Source organism: Monodelphis domestica, chromosome 4 (assembly GCF_027887165.1).
Source record: "Monodelphis domestica isolate mMonDom1 chromosome 4, mMonDom1.pri, whole genome shotgun sequence".
Taxonomy (NCBI): domain Eukaryota; kingdom Metazoa; phylum Chordata; class Mammalia; order Didelphimorphia; family Didelphidae; genus Monodelphis; species Monodelphis domestica.
In genome coordinates, this window is record NC_077230.1 from 315,975,749 (window position 1) to 315,993,736 (window position 17,988).

The 17,988-nt window shown below is 36.7% G+C and overlaps 1 long non-coding RNA gene across 2 annotated transcripts in view; it reads left to right on the top strand.

The window, feature by feature from the left end:
- The first annotated feature begins 11,750 nt into the window (after nucleotides 1-11,750).
- The window catches only part of LOC103103358 (uncharacterized), a 107,602-nt gene continuing 101,364 nt past the window's right edge, over nucleotides 11,751-17,988 (top strand). For both annotated transcript variants that reach the window (XR_008911409.1, XR_468224.3), the window contains exon 1: nucleotides 11,751-11,849. This is a non-coding gene — a long non-coding RNA (uncharacterized LOC103103358). The remainder of the gene's footprint in view (nucleotides 11,850-17,988) is intronic.

A 17,988-nucleotide genomic window follows, 5' to 3' on the forward strand; every position in this document is an offset into this window, starting at 1 on the left:
GTTGAAGGCCCAGATCTCTTGCCTTTCTGAAAATCATGTTCCATGCCTTATAGTCATTCAGAGTGGAACTTGCAAGGTCTTGTGTGACCCTGATTGGCATTCCTTTATATCTAAATTGTCTTTTCCTGGCCTCTTGTAAGATTTTTTTCTTTTGCTTGAAAGCTTTGGAATTTGGCAATTACATTCCTGGGAGTTGTCTTTTGGGGATTTAGTGTAGAGGGTGTTCTGTGAACTCTTTCAGTGTCTGTATTGCCCTCTTGTTCTAGGATCTTTGGGCAATTTTCTTTGATTATATCTTGTATTACGATGTCCAATTTGCTGTTTATTTCTGGCTTTTCTGGTAGTCCAATTATTCTTAAATTGTCTCTTCTCCCTCTATTTTTCAAGTCTATGACCTTGTCAGTGAGATATTTTATGTTCTCTTCTAATTTCTTGGTCTTTTGGCTTTGCTTTATTAATTCTTGCTCGTTGTCTTCCAGTTGCCTAATTCTGACCTTTAAAGCCTGGTTTTCCTTTTCAGTTTGGTCAAACTGGTTTTGTAGATGCATGAATTTCTTTTGCATTATTTCCCACTTTTCCTCCCAGAAGGTTTTCATCTTTTTGATCCTTTCCGATTCAAATTCTTCATGGGTTTGTGGAGAGTTTCCATTTCCTTTGGAAGGGTTCGGAGCATTTGCTTGTGTTTCCTATTCTATCTCCTCTGTATTTTGTATTTTTGCTCCATAAAATGTGTCCAAAGTCGCCCCCTTCTTCTTGTTTTTCTTGGAGTTTTGAGGCTTTTCTGTGGCGCTTGTCATCTCTATCTGAGTGGGGAGGTCTAGCTTTTCTTATCTCTGTCTGGTGTTCAGAGGCATTAGCCCCAGGCAAATTGTCCGTTCTATGCAGTTGTTGTTTTGTCTTCCCGGGGAAGCCAGGAATTGCTGGTGTTTCTGTGTTACTGCCCTCCTCAGTTCCCTCCCGATGCTTCTCTGCTTCTCCGTTGCCTTACTTCCATGCTCTGAGCCTGGCTTGGCCGTTTCCGCGGGGTGTTTGTTTCTGTGCCTTAGCCAGCCAGAAGAGCCAGCACTCTGAGGGGGGAGGGGCCAAGGCTTCCCAGAGCTCCGAGGGCTCCTGATAGGATTAACTTTCGCTGGGTTGAACTGAGTATGCCCTGAGGCAGGGACCCTCCGTGAGACTCGGATAGAAGGATCCAGCCAAGGGGTTACAGGCTCCCCCCGTCTCTCTCTGTTTTCCTGCTGTCTGTGTTGGGTGCCCCCTCAACTGAGTCAGGTTGTTTTCAGAGGTGGCCTTCAGAATAGCCGGCCCTGAGGCTCTGAGGTTCCCTCTGCTGCCTTGGACTCAGAGCTCTGGGTTGGGGGGGGGGATGGGTACTGGGACCTTCCCTCTGCCTATCCCTTAGATCTGAGTGATCTCGGGTTCTGGCTTTGGGGGGGGGGGTGTACCTTTTGATCCAGATCCAGGAGGAGGATTCCTGGGGTCTATGCTGTTGTTCATTTTGAATTTCGGTGCCCTAGGAGCATATAGCTTGAGATTGGTAAGGACGGGTTTCCGGAGATCCAAACTCCAGCTTTCTCTAAGCCGCCATCTTGACCAGAAATTCCAAGACATCAAAAATTATCATTATGAGATATAAAATAAAGAGCACAAGTTGAAGAGGAAAAGAGATTGTACTTAAGAAAGAGTAAAATAAAGGGGGGAAATTAAATAATCAGATCAAATCTGGAAATAAAAATTAACTTCTATATCAATTAGGAACAGTGTTACAAAGAAGCCAGAGTTATTTGATCAAGGAATATAAAAACTGGGGCAGTTTAAGGAAATTTTGTAGTTTTTCTTATGGGCTACTTATGTGCTTGTATTCAGGCTATTACACATGACAATTAATAAATTTCTCATTAACTTGAAATCGTTTCTGATTTTTATGGCTTAACCAATCATGGCAGCAAGGATGGAATTATCCTGATAGACTTGAAGTGGAGCAGAACAATTGTGTGGAAAAGCAATCACTTCTAAGTTTACATCTAAAAAGCCTCCCACAGTTGCTTCTGCTCTGCCATCATTAATCAGTCAGCTTAAAATGTTCTAGGCTAGATATTATAAGCCACTGCCTATAAGGCTGAAGAAAACGTTTTTTAATAGTTTCTTTTTTTTTTAAACCTTTACCTTCAGTCTTGGAGTCAATACTGTGTATTGGCTCCAAGGCAGAAGAGCAGTAAGGGCTAGGCAGTGGGGTTTAAGTGACTTGCCCAGGGTCATACAGATTTGAACCTAGGACCTCCCATCTCTAGACTTGACTCTCAATCCACTGAGCCACCCAGCTGCCCCCAATAGTTTCTTATTCTTATTTTTCCCTGATTACATGTAAAAACAGTTTCCAACATTTTAAAAATAATTTTGAGTATCAAATTTTCTCCTTCCCTCCCTCTGAGATGGTAAGCAATCTCACAAAGACTTTACAAGTGCAATGATGTAAAAACATTTTTCCATATTAATTCTTTTGTGGAACTTGAAGGAAAAAAATTAAGAAAGTGAAAAATGTTTGCTTTGGTTTGGATTCAGATACCATCAGTTCAGGATGATTTCAGAAAAACATGGAGAGAATTATATGTGTATATATATACATATATATTCATATGTGTGTGTGTAATTACATAAATATATACATAAGTATAAAGTGAAGTGAGCAGAACCAGGATAATGTAGACATTAATAGTAATGATGTATGATGATCAGGTGTGATGATCAGCAATGCAATGTATAAGTGGAAATTTTCTTCCTTTGAATTATGTTCCCCAGAATTCCTTTTGTATCTCCCATCATCCCTTTCCCTGTGTCCTCACGTATACATTTTTACATTATTGGTTATAACTTTCTGGGACACCTCCCTCTCTCTCTTTTTTCTTTCTCGAGATCACAGCTTGAGTTAGTTAGCTCCTTTGTAACTCTAGTTTTTATTTTAATAAATATATTATAAGTATTATTATATTATTATTAGTTATTGTATTTTAACTTTAATTCTCACAGCAATGATCCAAGACTACTCCAAGAGACTCATGATGGAGAAGACCATAAATTGTTTGGGATATGGAATAACTACATATTCAGATTGAAAATAGTAAAAGCTTACATATTTGCATTGTGTGCATATCTTCTGCTGACCACTTACTCTGATTAGAGAAATTTGCTATAAAAAGAAAAAGCAGGGACATGATTATAACAGCATTATAACTGGTCCTCCAGGATAAGTCTTAAAGGCATAGAGTGATTTAATGTGTATAATTCTGTTTGACTTCAGGTTAGGATTTACAGTTGACAATTAATCATGTAATAACAATTCCACTTTACAGCCAGAGGAAGGAATAATCAGGTAAGAAACATTCCTATTCAAAAGAAAATAATCCAAAGGGATCCTACCTTCAGGTGTGCTGAGGGTAGTTACCCAGCCATTTTTTCCACCCAGATAAAGACCTCCACCTGTAAAGTTCAGGATCCCACTTCTGATTAACTTGTGGCTAAAATACCTGGAAGAGTACTGGCCAAGACAAAATCAGGAATTATATGAACACAACTACAAAACACTTTTTAAAAATATAAAGTCAGTTCTAACAACTGGAAAAACATTGATTGTTCATGGGCAGGCTGAGTCAATATAATAAAAATGACAATTCCATCAAAATTAATTTACTTATTCAGTAACATGCCAATCAATTGCCAAGTAATTTTTGATAGAGCTAGAAAAAAAATTAAATTCATATGGAAGTGCAATAGGCCAAGAATATCAAGAGAATTAATGAAAAAAATACAAAGGAAGGTAGCAATAGCTATACCAGATCTCAAAGTATATTATAGAAGCAGTAATCATCAAAACAATCTGGTACTGGCTAAGAGAGTAGTGGATCAGTGGAATATGTTAGGCACTCAACACACAGTAGTAAATGACCATGGTAAACTAGTGTTTGATAAACCCAAATATCTCATCTTTCAGAAGAACTCACTATTTGACAAAAACTTCCAGGAAAATTGGAAAACAGTATGACAGAAACTAAGCATAAACCAATATCTCATGCCATATACCAAGATAAAGTCAAAATGGACTCATGGCTTAGAAGTAAAAGATGATACCATAAACAAATCAGAGGAGTATAAAATAGTTTGCCTATGACTATGACACCTATGACTGAGAGAAGAATTTATGACCAAACAAGACATAGAAAACATTATACGATATAAAATGGATAATTTTGAATACATTAAATTTAAAAGAATTTGCATAAAAAAAGCAATGTAACTAATATTAGAAACAATGTAATTAAGATTAGGGAAACAAAAAACTAGGAAAAAATTTATAACAAGTGTTTCTGACAAGAGATTTCTCAAATATATAGAGAATTAAGTCAAATTTATAAGAATACAAAAATTTAACTGATAAATGGTCAAAGAACATGAAGAGACAGTTCTCAGATGAAGAAATTTAAACTATCTATAGCATCTGAAAAAATGCTCCCAATCACTTTAATTAGAGAAATGCAAATTAAAACAACTCTCAGATACCATTTCATACCTGTCAGTCTGACTAATATGACAAATAAGGAAAAAGATAAATGTTGGAGGGAATGTGGGGAAATTAGGACACTAATATACTGTTGATGGAGCTGTGAAATGATATAATCATTCTGGAGAGCAATTTGGATCCATGCCAATAAACCAACAAAATGCATATTGTGAAGATTGGATTTAGCTATCTCCTGACTATAACAATGAAGGTACTTAGCTCTTCCTTTATTGGAAAGATTGAATTGTAATCCAGTCTATTTTTAGATTTTTTAATCCCCAGAAGGTGATAACTCAGTATTTTAAGTAGATCTACCCATTTTAACTACAAAAAGGTGTTAAGTAACTACAAAAGGTGAACTAGCCAAAAAGGGTATTAAATAACCCAAAAGGTATAATCTAACCAAAGAAGGTATGAACTAAAGAGTGGGCAGTCCTAGAGAAAAACATCTGCTGTAATTGGTAGACGTGAAATTTAGGGGAGGTGATACAAGAGAAAAGGATCTTTAAAAAGAGGATGAAAAGCCAGAAGAAGATGATATTCAATTTGATATTCTACTTGAGGAGATCTCTGACTCACAGGACAGACTGGAAGACAGACACTTGAGGAGCGACCAGAAGACAGGCACCGAGACTGCTTTCCATTTTAGATGGTCACCATTGGTGAGTGAAAGGCTGGCTTAGTAACCCGGCCTTTCTTGGAGGTGTAGGCCTCCAAGAAAGGCCCATCATCTTGAGACTATTTTCCCTGATTTGGACCTTAGTATTTCTACCTGGCTCAGAGGAAGTTGGAGTTTCCTCTCTCTCTAATTCCTTAATGCCTTCCCTCTATTGTAAATAAAACTACCATAAATTCCATTTACTTAGTAATTTATTTTGGGATTTAGAAAATAAATTCCTGGCAACCACCAAATTAAATATTTACAGTCCAACCACAAACAAATTTTAACAATATCCTTCAGTGCCACTAATAATACCACTCCTAGGTCTATATCCCAAAGATATCAAAGATGAGGGAAACAATATGCTTGTACAAAAATTTTTATTGCAGTTCTTTTTTGTTGTGGCAAAGAAATGAAAACTGGAGGGATGTCCATCAGGGAATATCTGAACAAGTGATGATATATGATTGTAATGGAATACTATTGTGCCATAAGAAATGACAAGCAGGGTGATTTCAGAGAAACCTGGAGAGAATTATATAAATGATACAAAGTGAAGTGAGCAGAACCAGGAAAATGTTGTGTAAAAATGGAGATTCGAACCCCGGACTTCAATCCCCAGAAGTCCTTGACAGTTTCCAGAATTCCAGAAGACAGACACAGAGACTGCTTTCCATTTTAGATGTTCACCATTGGTGAGTGAAAGGCTGGCTTAGTAACCCTGCCTTTGTATAAGTATGTGTCTCTTCTTTTACAACATAAGAACATGGAAATATGTATTGAATGAAAGCACACATATAATCTATATCATGTCACCTGTCCTCTTATGGAGGAGAAAGAGGAAGGAGGTAAAGATATAGAACAAAAAATGTCAGAAAATGACTATTAAAAATTGTATCCACATGTAATTGGGGAAAATATAATAAAAGAAAAAAGAAAAAAATAATTGGGGAAAAATAATAAAAGAAAAAAATAGTGCCTATAGATCTCTAGAGTCCATAAAGGTAGTTCTTTCCTAACTTTTTTTTTCTGCAGTCTTATGGAGCTTAAGTGTATAAATCTCAAATATTTATGAATAGGATCATTTAGGCAAAGAAAAACTTATTAAATTCAGGAGAGTAAAATTTTTTAAATGGCTTTACTTTTAAAAATACAACCAAAAAATGTACATTTCCATATATAAAGCAGACCCCCCAAAAAAGATGGCATTTGAAACTGTGAATTTCTATCACATACAACTTTCTTTAAAATGTTTTAAAGTTTATGATAAATTTGACATGCTATTTTTAAACTGTCCTGTTTTTCAATACCTCCTTCTAAACCTGCTTTTGGGAAAGACTGATGTTCACAGCTATTATCTTATTCACTTTTCACTAATCAAAGTGTTGCATTTTATTTTTTACAAGAAATTAAAGAACTTTTTATAGCAGTTCTTCGAGTTTAAATCCCTGTAGTGTCCATTTGTTCCACTAGGTGGAGAAATGAGGAAAGAAACTTACCACAGCCTTGAGGGAAGATTTTACTCCAGTGCAGGGGCCAATAACACTTCTACTTGTGGGAAAATACATGATTTTTTAAATATGAGATTTAAAGAAAACATATATTACAAGGTCTAATAGATAATATTCTGTAGAAATAGTTCCAAATTGGGTATTAAAAGTTTCGTCATTAACTACCCAATCATAGAATCTCATAATTGGAAGAAGCCTCAGAAGCAATCTAGTTCAACCCAGACCTGAATTCCCTCTATAACAGGACTAATGCAGTCGTATCCACCTTCCACCTAAATAACTCTAGTTAGAAGAACTACCTCTAATTATGATCTCATTCTACTTGGTTTTAAACCGATTTTTAAAACTATTCTGATCCAAGAAACAAGACCATTTCCAGAAACATAGAATACAAAAAGGGGATTTTATATGAAAATGTGAATCTTCATTTTATGTCTTTTTTAAAAAGAGTAAAGTATATTTCACATTACTTTTTAAATTGTGTTGCTTTTCTCTTCTTTCATCTGAGCTTCTTTTTTTTTCTTTTATGCATTTAAAAAATGTTTTAATGGCCCTCCTTTTTGGCATCGCTATTTTTACTCCTGCCCCTTCCCAGTTAAAAAACTCAGAGAAAGAAAACTATTTTGAAACAACAATACGACTATCCCCTGGATCCTATTGCCCAAAGGTCAGGTATATTATATTTCACCCTTTCCTCAGGATTCTCTGGTTCTCAGTACCCTGAAGGAGCTTGAGAGTGGAGGTGTCTAGGTTTTCTACAAATGGCTTCAACTCTCTAGTCTTGTCCATGGCATTCCTTCAAATTCAGGGATGGGTCTCCTGTGTGTATCCCAGTTCCATTTGGTCAAATAACAGTTTTATTTGCTTCAAAAGTTTAATAACAAATATGCAGAAACGCTTCCCAACATATAAAGCATAAGCCTCTGCTGCTTTGTATCACCTCAGCTGTGGGGAAGGCGAAGGGGTTAGGTTTACAGTCTAGCTTGGTTACTATAGAGTACAATCCCAGTTCAAAGAAAAAAAACTCCACTCAGACTTGAGCTCCAAACACCCAGACTTCACTGCATTTTCCCTCTGTTATGGAGAGAACTGTCCTGATTTGGGAGGATTTTCCCACCTAAAGAATTACAATCACACCCAATAAAGTTAAAAAAGGTTTACTAGAGAGACTGATGAGCTCCCCAGTGGGAGTCTGACTATCTAAAGCAACAAAAAGTGGAGGTTTTATTGGTTTTTTGAGAGAGCAGATTACTTAACAAATAAGGGGGGGCAGGAGACATGTGACTTTTAGGTGACTGGGGGCAGATGGCTGGAGGTGGTAACTTCCATGACTTTGGGAAGGCTTTGAGGTTGACATGCGTCTTCAAGGATGGATAACTTTGGGGAGAGGGAGGCACCTGAGGTTGACATTGTGACTAGCAAGGGCAGGTGAGTGGGGAGAAGGGCTAGAGGTAGAAGAAGTCCTTTCTCAGGAGATATGCAGATCTCAGGAGAGGGGAACATGCAAGCCATCTTTATCCATTTATTGGTGGTCAACATGTTCTACTCTGGGGGATGTCCTACTCTGGCTAGGTCGGTTTAGACAAATCCTTCATTTGTCCCCTGAAACTTCTGGGTTTTCTGTATCTCACTCTACTTCCACACTGGCTACATTATCCTAGCTGCAATCCTGATTCCAAGGTCCAATAGGGATCACTGATAACACCTGAAACTGTGGAGAATAAACTATGTAGGACAGAAATAAATGTCTCATTTCTTGAAGCCAGGGTAAAAGGAGGAGGGCAGAGAATGAAGTCTTTCCCCTCTCATCAGTTTAGTTCATGGCACTTGCACTGTTGGTAAAACAGACCTTCTGAATGCATCAAGAAAAAGCTCAAAAAAAAAAAAAAGAGAAAGACTAGCTTAGTTTGGCCAGTTCAGAAGATGCAGCCACAGCCTTTCTGGTCCCAAAACCAATCAAAGTAAGCTAGGCCATGCACCTAGTAGGGGAGGCAGGGAGACTTCTATTCTGAGAGCGGGACAAGCCAAATAGGCAAGCTCCATTTCACATTTCCCAGACTGAAATGTGCCTTCAAGACAAGTAGGAAGAGGTGTATTTTTTTAAACACAGTCGTCTTTGAAATTAAGGTCCGTAGGGGCATCTGGGTATCTCAGTGGAGTGAGAGCCAGACCTAGAGATGGGAGGTCCTAGGTTCAAATCTGACCTCAGACACTTCCCAGCTGTGTGACCCTGGGCAAGTCACTTAACCCCCATTGCCTAGCCCTTACCACTTACCACTCTTCTGCCTTGGAACCAATACACAGTATTAGGTTTTATGTTAAATATGAGAGTTCTAAAGTAATATTGTGGTTGCCAATTTTAAAAATTAACTCTTAAGTCATGAGTCTGTTAGCTGCTCTTAACAATTTAGCTTAATAGAGATATAGTAAAAGAAAGAAATGTAGGAAGGAAATAGAAAGTATTGCCTACCCAATAATTTCTGTCTAGCTCACCACTCAGCAAGGGCTCCCAAGTCCCGATCTCCATGTGAAGTTGTGGGTAGTCTCTTAAGCCAGGAGTCTCCGTGGTGTCTTCAGCAAAGGTTCCACCAATGCAGCCTCCTCTAGGAAAGGAAGGTCTCTCTGGAACTAATCTCTCCAAAATCCAGGAAAGGAAGGCCAGCTATTCACCCAGCAAGCTGACACAGGATCCAGGGAAAGAGTGTTCTCCTTCAGTTCAGCTCACAGATGCAATCTCCAAAGACAAACTCCAAAGGAGAAGAAGTTCAAAGAAGTCCAAAGAAGAAGCTTGAAAAGGAAGTTCAGGACTTTATAGTCCTTTTTCCACATCACTTCCTGTCCCTTTCCCACTTTATGGGAACCAATCACAGTCTTTCAATTTGCCTAGCACTGCCCAGGGGCGTGGCAGTAGCATTTGGAGGTGTGAACTTAATCTAGTAAGTAACTTGTGAATTCTCTAACTTAGTGTTAAGTAGGTGTGCTTTGAGTTCTTGATTTGTTTAGCTAAAAATAGGCAAGGGGAGAGTTAATCCTATCTTCACAACCCCACAAGACTAGTATTCCCAATGAATCATTTAACATAACTAGTTTATACCTCTAAAGATCTTCCAGCTAAAGATACATACAATATTGCACTTTCTAAGAGGAAACTACAATAGTTGGAGGTAAAAGGGAAATAGAAGAGAGAGAGCAAAACCAATGTTTGCTAGGTTCGTTGACAAAAAAACAATTAAGGGGAAGTCCCCTTTGGCATAAGAGTTTACATTTAGAATAAATGTATTCAATCCCCTTCAGTTCAATCAATTACATCCCAAAATTCATTCTGATACAATATAGATTTCTTTATGACACTTGTTTCAAACAGTTCACTTTTTTTGATTTGAGGAGTTAGCAAGTTTCTTTTCCTGAAAATTTTCTCAAAAAAATTTTGTCTTGGATTTTACAAAAATTATACAATGATCTCTAGGAAAATATAAGCAATGTCCTTTCATTTGATTCTCCACTGCCAAAACATCCAATTTTGCAAGTCATTTATATGTGCAATTATATGTATCATATGTGCAATTCTGACACACAAAACCTGACACCCAGCTCTCACTTGTGGCTCCCAGTAGCTGCTAGCATGCGGCAGCGGCCACACCCCAGGCAACAGCTTCAACAGGTCGGCTAAACCTTGTGAGGGTAGCCATCAGGTTGTTGACCCCTGGTGAACCAGGACTTTGCTCACCCAGCATGTGAAGACTGCTTCAGCGGAACAGGCGGAAGAAACCAATCAGAGGGTTCAACGGCTGAGAGGGCGACGCAGCAAAGCACTGTGGAGTGCTCAGGGCGTGTTGGAGCACAAAAGACAACACAGCCATTCAATGCACCTGAGGAAGTCTCCAGGTGTAAAGACTTTTCGTGCCACTGGACCCAGGCTTCCAACACCGAGAGAGTGGGGCTGTCTCTGTGCATTGGCTTTTCCACTTAAATCTCCTTCACGCACAAGTGTCTTTGTGCACACTCATCTATACACCATAGATGAAAACGCACAAAGACAATCATCATCCTCGGTTACTGAGAGACTACTACTATGTGCAATTCTGCACATACAAATGAATATCATCATTATCCCCAAATTTAAAGTTTTGCAGATTCACAAAACAAGGAACCTTTCACAAAATTCCCCAAATATTTTTGCTTGATTAGCTTTATAGAGCCTTTTTCAATCCACAAGCAAAAACAAGGAATTAAAAAATAAAGAAAATTGACTTTTCTTACAGAAACCTAGTTCATACTGAGCATTCCAAACCACATAGAGCTCTCTCCACAGAGATTTGGGATATGGGGTTAACTTGACATCACTCATTTCTCAAATGACAAAACTCTCCTGGTTGGAAATTCTTACTATGATTTCCTTAGTCCATCCAACCTGGCCATTCCCTTAGCCATCCAACCTGGTTTAGCTGTCTGATGGTTTTACTGGGATGTGGCCTCTGCACATGCTGGTACAACTTCTTGGAGCCACAGGAGAAAGTTAGGTGAGTGATAGACATCAAAGGTGGATAAACATCCCTGAAAAGGGTTTGGCAAGCCCTTACTTCAGAGGTGCTACTCCTCCCTGAATACTTCACATATCCATAAAACTGAGTATCACATTATATCATATTATGTTATATTATAAATGTGTCACATAATATTTTGATAATTATATATAATATGATATATACCATGATATATACTCTGCTATTTAGCTACTACTAGCTTTGCCCCCTTAGTGCAAAGTCATCTGTAATGAGTTGACCTCAAAATTTAGGTGCTGAGATGTCAAGGCATTCACTTTGTTGATGTTTCAAAACTCACAAAGTTATGGTGTCCAATCCTTTCACCTCAAATAAAATGAACAAATGCCAAGAGAGACAAAGAACTAAAGTCCATTTTCCTGTAGACACATGGCCTCAGAGAGGAGAAAGTCTAAGGTCTTTCCCCTTAAAGCACAGTGTCTTGCCAAATTAAATAAATAGAGCAGCCAAAAGAAAAATGAGAATAGTCTAGGCTGATTAATGTAACATGACTACGCCTAGCATCCACTGCTTCCTCCAAGTTTGTATAATCATCAGCTCAAGTACTCCAAAAATAAGAAATAGTAAGTTCTGTTCCCTTTTTCTATAGTTATTACTTTACTCTTTCTATACTTTCTCCCCTTAAAACCATCTACTAGTAGATCCTTGGTTTCTCTTATTTGTCTCAATGCTTTTTGAAGACATTAAGGTACTGAAAAGATAGATGTTTCTTTTCCCTTATTTGAATGATAGCACTATATCTCTATTTAGTCTTTTGTAATCATTCAAATAATTTTATATTTTTAGGTTTCTCTTTACTCTTGTGTTTGCATTTCAAAGTTCCTATTTAGCTCTGATCTTTCAATCAAGAATTCATAAAACTTCTTTATTCCATTAAAAATCCATTTTACCTCCATGAAATTAAACTGAGCTTTTCAGGACAAGTAATTCTGGGTTGTAATACTCTACATTTTACTTTTTGAAATATTATACTCCAAGGTCTACTCATTAAAGTTGAAGCTGTCAGGTCTTGTGTAAACTTAAGAGTAGTTTCTCAGTGTTTAATTCTTTATTTCTGACTTTTTGAAGTGCTTTTTTCTTTTTCTTTTTTTTTTATTTTATTTGGTCAATTTCAAACAGTATTCCTTGGTTACAAAAATCATATTCTATTCCTCCCTCCCCTCCCCCTGCCCTTCCCGTAGCCAATGTGCAATTCTACTAAATATTACATGTGTCCTTGATCAGAACCTATTTCCATGTTGTTGATGTTTGCACTAGGATGTTCATTTAGAGTCTATATCCCCAATCATATCCCCCTCAACCCATGTAATCAAGTAGTTGTTTTTCTTCGGTGTTTCTACTCCCACAGTTTGTCCTCTGAATTTGGATAGTGTTTTTTCTCATATATCCCTCTGGGTTGTTCAGGATAACTGCATTGCCACTAATGGAGAAGTCCCTTACATTCGATTGTACCACAGTGTATCAGTCTCTGTGAACAATGTTCTCTGGTTCTTTTCCTTTCGCTCTGCATCACTTTCTGGAGGTTGTCCCAGTTCCCATGGAATTCCTCTACTTTATTATTCCTTTGAGCACAATAATATTCCATCACCAACATATACCACAATTTGTTCAGTCATTTCCCAATTGAAGGGCATCCCCTCATTTTCCAATTTTTTGTCACCACAAAGAGCGCAACTGTGAATATTCTTGTACATGTATTTTTCCTTATTATCTCTTTGGGGTACAAACCTAGCAGTGCCGTAACTGGATCAAAGGGCAGACCATCTTTTAGTGCCCTTTGAGCATAGTTCCAGATTGCCCTCTAGAATGGTTGGATCAATTCACAATTCCACCAGCAATGAATTAATGTCCTGACTTTGCCACATCCCCTCCAGCATTCATTACTTTCCTTTGCTGTCATGTTAGCCAATCTACTAGGTGTGAGGTGATACCTCAGAGTTATTTTGATTTGCATCTCTCTGATTATAAGAGATTTAGAACACTTTTTCATGTGCTTATTAATAGTTTTGATTTCTTTGACTCAAAATTGCCTATTCATGTCCCTTGCCCATTTATCAATTGGAGAATGGCTTGATTTTTTGTACAATTGATTTAGCTCTTTATAAATCTGAGTAATTAGACCTTTGTCAGAGGTTTTTGTTATGAAGATTGTTTCCCAATTTGTTACTTCCCTTGTAATTTTGGTTACATTGGTTTTGTTTGTACAAAAACATTTTAGTTTGATGTAATAAAAATTATTTATTTTACAATTTGTGACTTTCTAAGTCTTGCTTGGTTTTAAAATCTCTCCTTTCCCAAAAGTCTGACATGTATACTATTCTGTGTTCACATAATTTACTTATAGTTTCCTTCTTTATGTTCAAGTCATTCACCCACTCTGAGTTAATCTTGGTATAGGGTATGGGGTATAGATCCAAACCTAATCTCTCCCTAACTGTCTTCCAATTTTCCCAGAAGTTTTTTTTTTATCAAATAGTGGATTTTTGTCCCCAAAGCTGGGATCTTTGGGCTTGTCATAGACTGTCTTGATGAGGTCACTTACCCCATGTCTATTCTACTGATCCTCCTTTTTGTCTCTTAGCTAGTACCATATTGTTTTGATGACCACTGCTTTATAGTATAGTTTGAGATCTGGTACTGCAAGGCCACCTTCCTTTGCATTTTTTTTTCATGATTTCCCTGGCTATCCTTGGTCTTTTATTCTTCCAAATGAACTTTGTTATGGTTTTTTCTAATTCAGTAAAAAAGTTTTTTGGTAGTTCAATTGGCACAGCACTAAATAAGTAAATAATTTTGTGTAGGATGGTCATTTTTATTATGTTTGCTCATCCTACCCATGAGCAGTTAATGTTATTCCAGTTGTTTAGATCTAGTTTTAATTGTGTGGAAAGTGTTTTGTAGTTGTGTTCATATAGTTCCTGTGTTTGTCTCAGCAGATAGATAACTTAGTATTTTATATTGTCTAGGGTGATTTTAAATGGAATTTCTCTTTCTAATTCTTGCTGCTAAAATGGGTTGGAGATATATAGAAATGCTGATGACTTATGTGGGTTTATTTTGTAATCTGCAATTTTGCTAAACTTGTTGATTATTTCAACTAGCTTTTCAGCTGATTCTCTAGGATTCTTTAAGTAGACCATCATATCATCTGCAAAGAGCAATAGCTTGGTCTCCTCATTGCATATTTTAATACCTTCAATTTCTTTTTCTTCTCTAATTGCTACTGCTAGTGTTTCTAGTACAATGTTAAATAATAGAGGTGATAACAGGCATTCTTGTTTCACTCCTGATCTTATTGGGAATGAGTCTAGTTTGTCCCCATTGCAGATGATGTTGGCTGATGGTTTTAGATAGATACTGTTTATTATTTTTAGGAAAGACCCTTTCATTCCTATACTTTCTAGTGTTTTCAATAGGAATTAGTGTTATATTTTGTCAAAGGCTTTTTCTGCATCTATTTAGATAATCATGTGATTTTTGTTGGTTTGCTTGTTGATATGGTCAATTATATGGATGGTTTTCCTAATATTGAACCATACTTGCATTCCTGATATAAATCCCACCTAATCATAGTGAATAATCCTTGTGATGACTTGCTGGAGTCTTTTTGCTAGTATCCTATTTAAGATTTTTGCATCTACGTTCATTAAGGAGATTGGTCTATAGTTTTCTTTCTCTGTTTTTGACCTGCCTAGCTTTGGAATCAGTATCATTTTTGTGTCATAAAAGGAATTTGGTAGAATTCCCTCTTTGTTTATTGCATCAAAGAGTTTGTATAGTATTGGGATTAGTTGTTCTTTGAATGTTTCATAGAATTCACTTGTGAATATATCAGGCCCTGGGGATTTTTTCTTAGGGAGTTCCTTGATGGCCTACTCAATTTCTTTTTCTGATATGGGAGTATTTAAGAATTCTATTTATTCTTCTGTTTATCTAGCAATTTATATTTTTGTAAATATTCATCGATATCACCTAGATTGGAATGTTTATTGCAATATAATTGGGCAAACTAGTTTTTAATAATTGCCTTAATTTCTTCTTCATTGGAAGTGATGTCACCCTTTTCATCTATGATACTGTAAATTTGGTTTTCTTCTTTCCTTTTTTTTATTAGATTGATCAATACTTTGTCTATTTTGTTTGTTTTTTCAAGATACCAGATTCTAGTCTTGTTTATTAGTTCAATAGTTCTTTCACCTTCAATTTTATTAATTTCTCCTTTAATTTTTAGGATCTCTAATTTAGTTTTCTTCTGGGGATTTTTAATTTATTTCCTTTCAAATTTTTTTGATTTGCATGTTCAATTCATTGACCTCTCTCCTCCATAATTTGTTAATATATGAACTCAAGGATATAAATTTTCCCTGGAATACTGCTTTGGCTTCATCCCATAGATTTTGAAATAATGTCTCATCATTGTCATTTTCTTCAATGAAATTATTAATTTTTTCTATGATTTGTTCTCTAACCGATTTTGGAGAATCATATTATTTCAATTAATTTTTTATTTGGCTCTCCATGTACCCTTACTGATCATTATTTTTATTGTGTTATTATCTGAAAAGGTTGCATTTATTATTTCTGCTTTTCTGCATTTGTTTGCCATGTTTTTATGACCTAGTACATGGTCAATCTTTGTGAATGTACCAAGTGCTGCTGAAAAGAAGGTGTATTTCTTTTGGTCCCTATTTATTTTTCTCCAAATACCTATTAACTCTAATTTTTCTAAGATTTCATTCATATCTTTTACGTCTTTCTTATTTATTTTTTGAATTGATTTATCTAAATTTGATAGTGGTAGGTTCAGGTTTCCCACTAGTATAGTTTTACTATCTATTCCACTAGTTTCTCCTTTAGAAATTTGGATACTATACCTTTTGGTGCATACATGTTGATTACTGATATTTCCTCATTGTCTATACTCCCTTTTATGAGGATGTATTTACCTTCCCTATCCCTTTTAATTAGATCTATTTTTACTTTGGCTTTGTCAGATATCATGATTACAACTCCTGCCTTCTTTCTATCAGTTGAGGCCCAATAGGTTTTGCTCCAACAATTAATTCTATCCTTGTGAGTGAATACCCACCTTGGATGTGTTTCTTGTAGTCAACATATGGTGAATTTTGGATTCTAATCCACTCTCCTATTTGTTTTCATTTTATGGGTGAGTTCATCCCATTCACGTTCAAAGTTATGATTGTCACTAGTGTATTCCTCAGCATTTTGACATCCTCTCCTAGTTCTGTCATTTCTTCTTTTGCTATATCCTTTTAAACCAGTGGTTTACTTCTAATCAATCTCCCTAATCCCCTCCCTTAATATGCTTCCCTTTCTGGCCCCTCCCTTTTTGTTCCCTTCTTGTTTTTTAGGGTCTCTTAAGTTCCCCCTTCTCTTTCCCTCCCTTTTTGTACCCTCTCACCCCCACCCCCCTTAGTTTTCCCTTCTCACTTTCCCTGTAGGATAAGATAGAATTCAAGACCCCAATGGATCTAGATGCTTTTTCCTCTCAGAATTGATTTCACTGAGAGTAAGGTTTAAGTGTCACCTATTAGCACTCTCTTCCTCTCCTTCTTCTAAGAGTATTCTTCCTCTCCCCTTCCCATGTGTATCTTTGTGTGATAAAGATTATCCTATTTATTTTATTTCTTCAAGTATCTCTTGGTGCCATCCTTGATTCCCCCCACTCTTTTTCTTTTTTGTATATCATCTTATAGCACTTATTTCCCTAATCTCTTCCTGTGAATGATTCCTCTAATTACTATAATAGTGACTATAATTTTTGAGAGTTGCAAATAACATTTCCCCCATATATTAATATATATAATTTGATCTAATTGTAGCCCTTAAAGAAGAAAGCTTGAATAAAAAGGACATCCCCCCCTTTTCCCTCTCTTTCTTATTTACCTTTTCATGTTTCTCTTGATCTTTGTGTTTGGATATCAAACTTTCCACTTAGTTCTGCTCTTTTCTTTAGAAACACTTGGAAATCTTCTATTTTGTTGAATGCCCATACTTTCCCCTGGAAGTATATAGTCAGTTTTGATGGGTAGGTGATCCTTGGTTGAAGACCCAGTTTTCTTGCCTTTCTGAATATCATGTTCCAGGCCTTGCGGTCCTTTAGTGTGGAAGCTGCCAGGTCTTGTGTGATTCTGATTGGTGCTCCTTGGTATCTGAATTGTCTCTTTTTGGCTTCTTGTAGAATATTCTCCTTAGCTTAAAGGCTCTTAAATTTGGCAATTACATTTCTGGGAGTTGTCTTTTGAGGATTTAGTGTAGAGGGTGTTCTATGAACTCCTTCAATGTCTATTTTGCCCCCTTGTTCAAGAACATCAGGGCAATTCTCTTCGATGATTTCTTGTAGTATGATGTCAAGATTTCTGTTGATTTCTGGCTTTTCAGGTAGACCAATGATTCTCAAATTGTCTCTCCTTCCTCTGTTTTCCTGATCTGTCATCTTCTCAGTAAGATATTTTATGTTTTCTTCTATTTTGTCAGTCTTTTGATTTTGCTTTATTAATTCTTGCTGTTTTGCAAGATCATTATCTTCTAATTGCCCAATTCTGGTCTTTAAAGACTGGTTTTCCTTTTCAGTTTGGTCCATCCTGCTTTTTGTGGTTTCCAGCTGTTTCACCAGTTGGGAGTTCTTATCCTTTAAATTGTTATTTTCTTTTTGAACTATTTCTCACTTTTCTTGCCAGA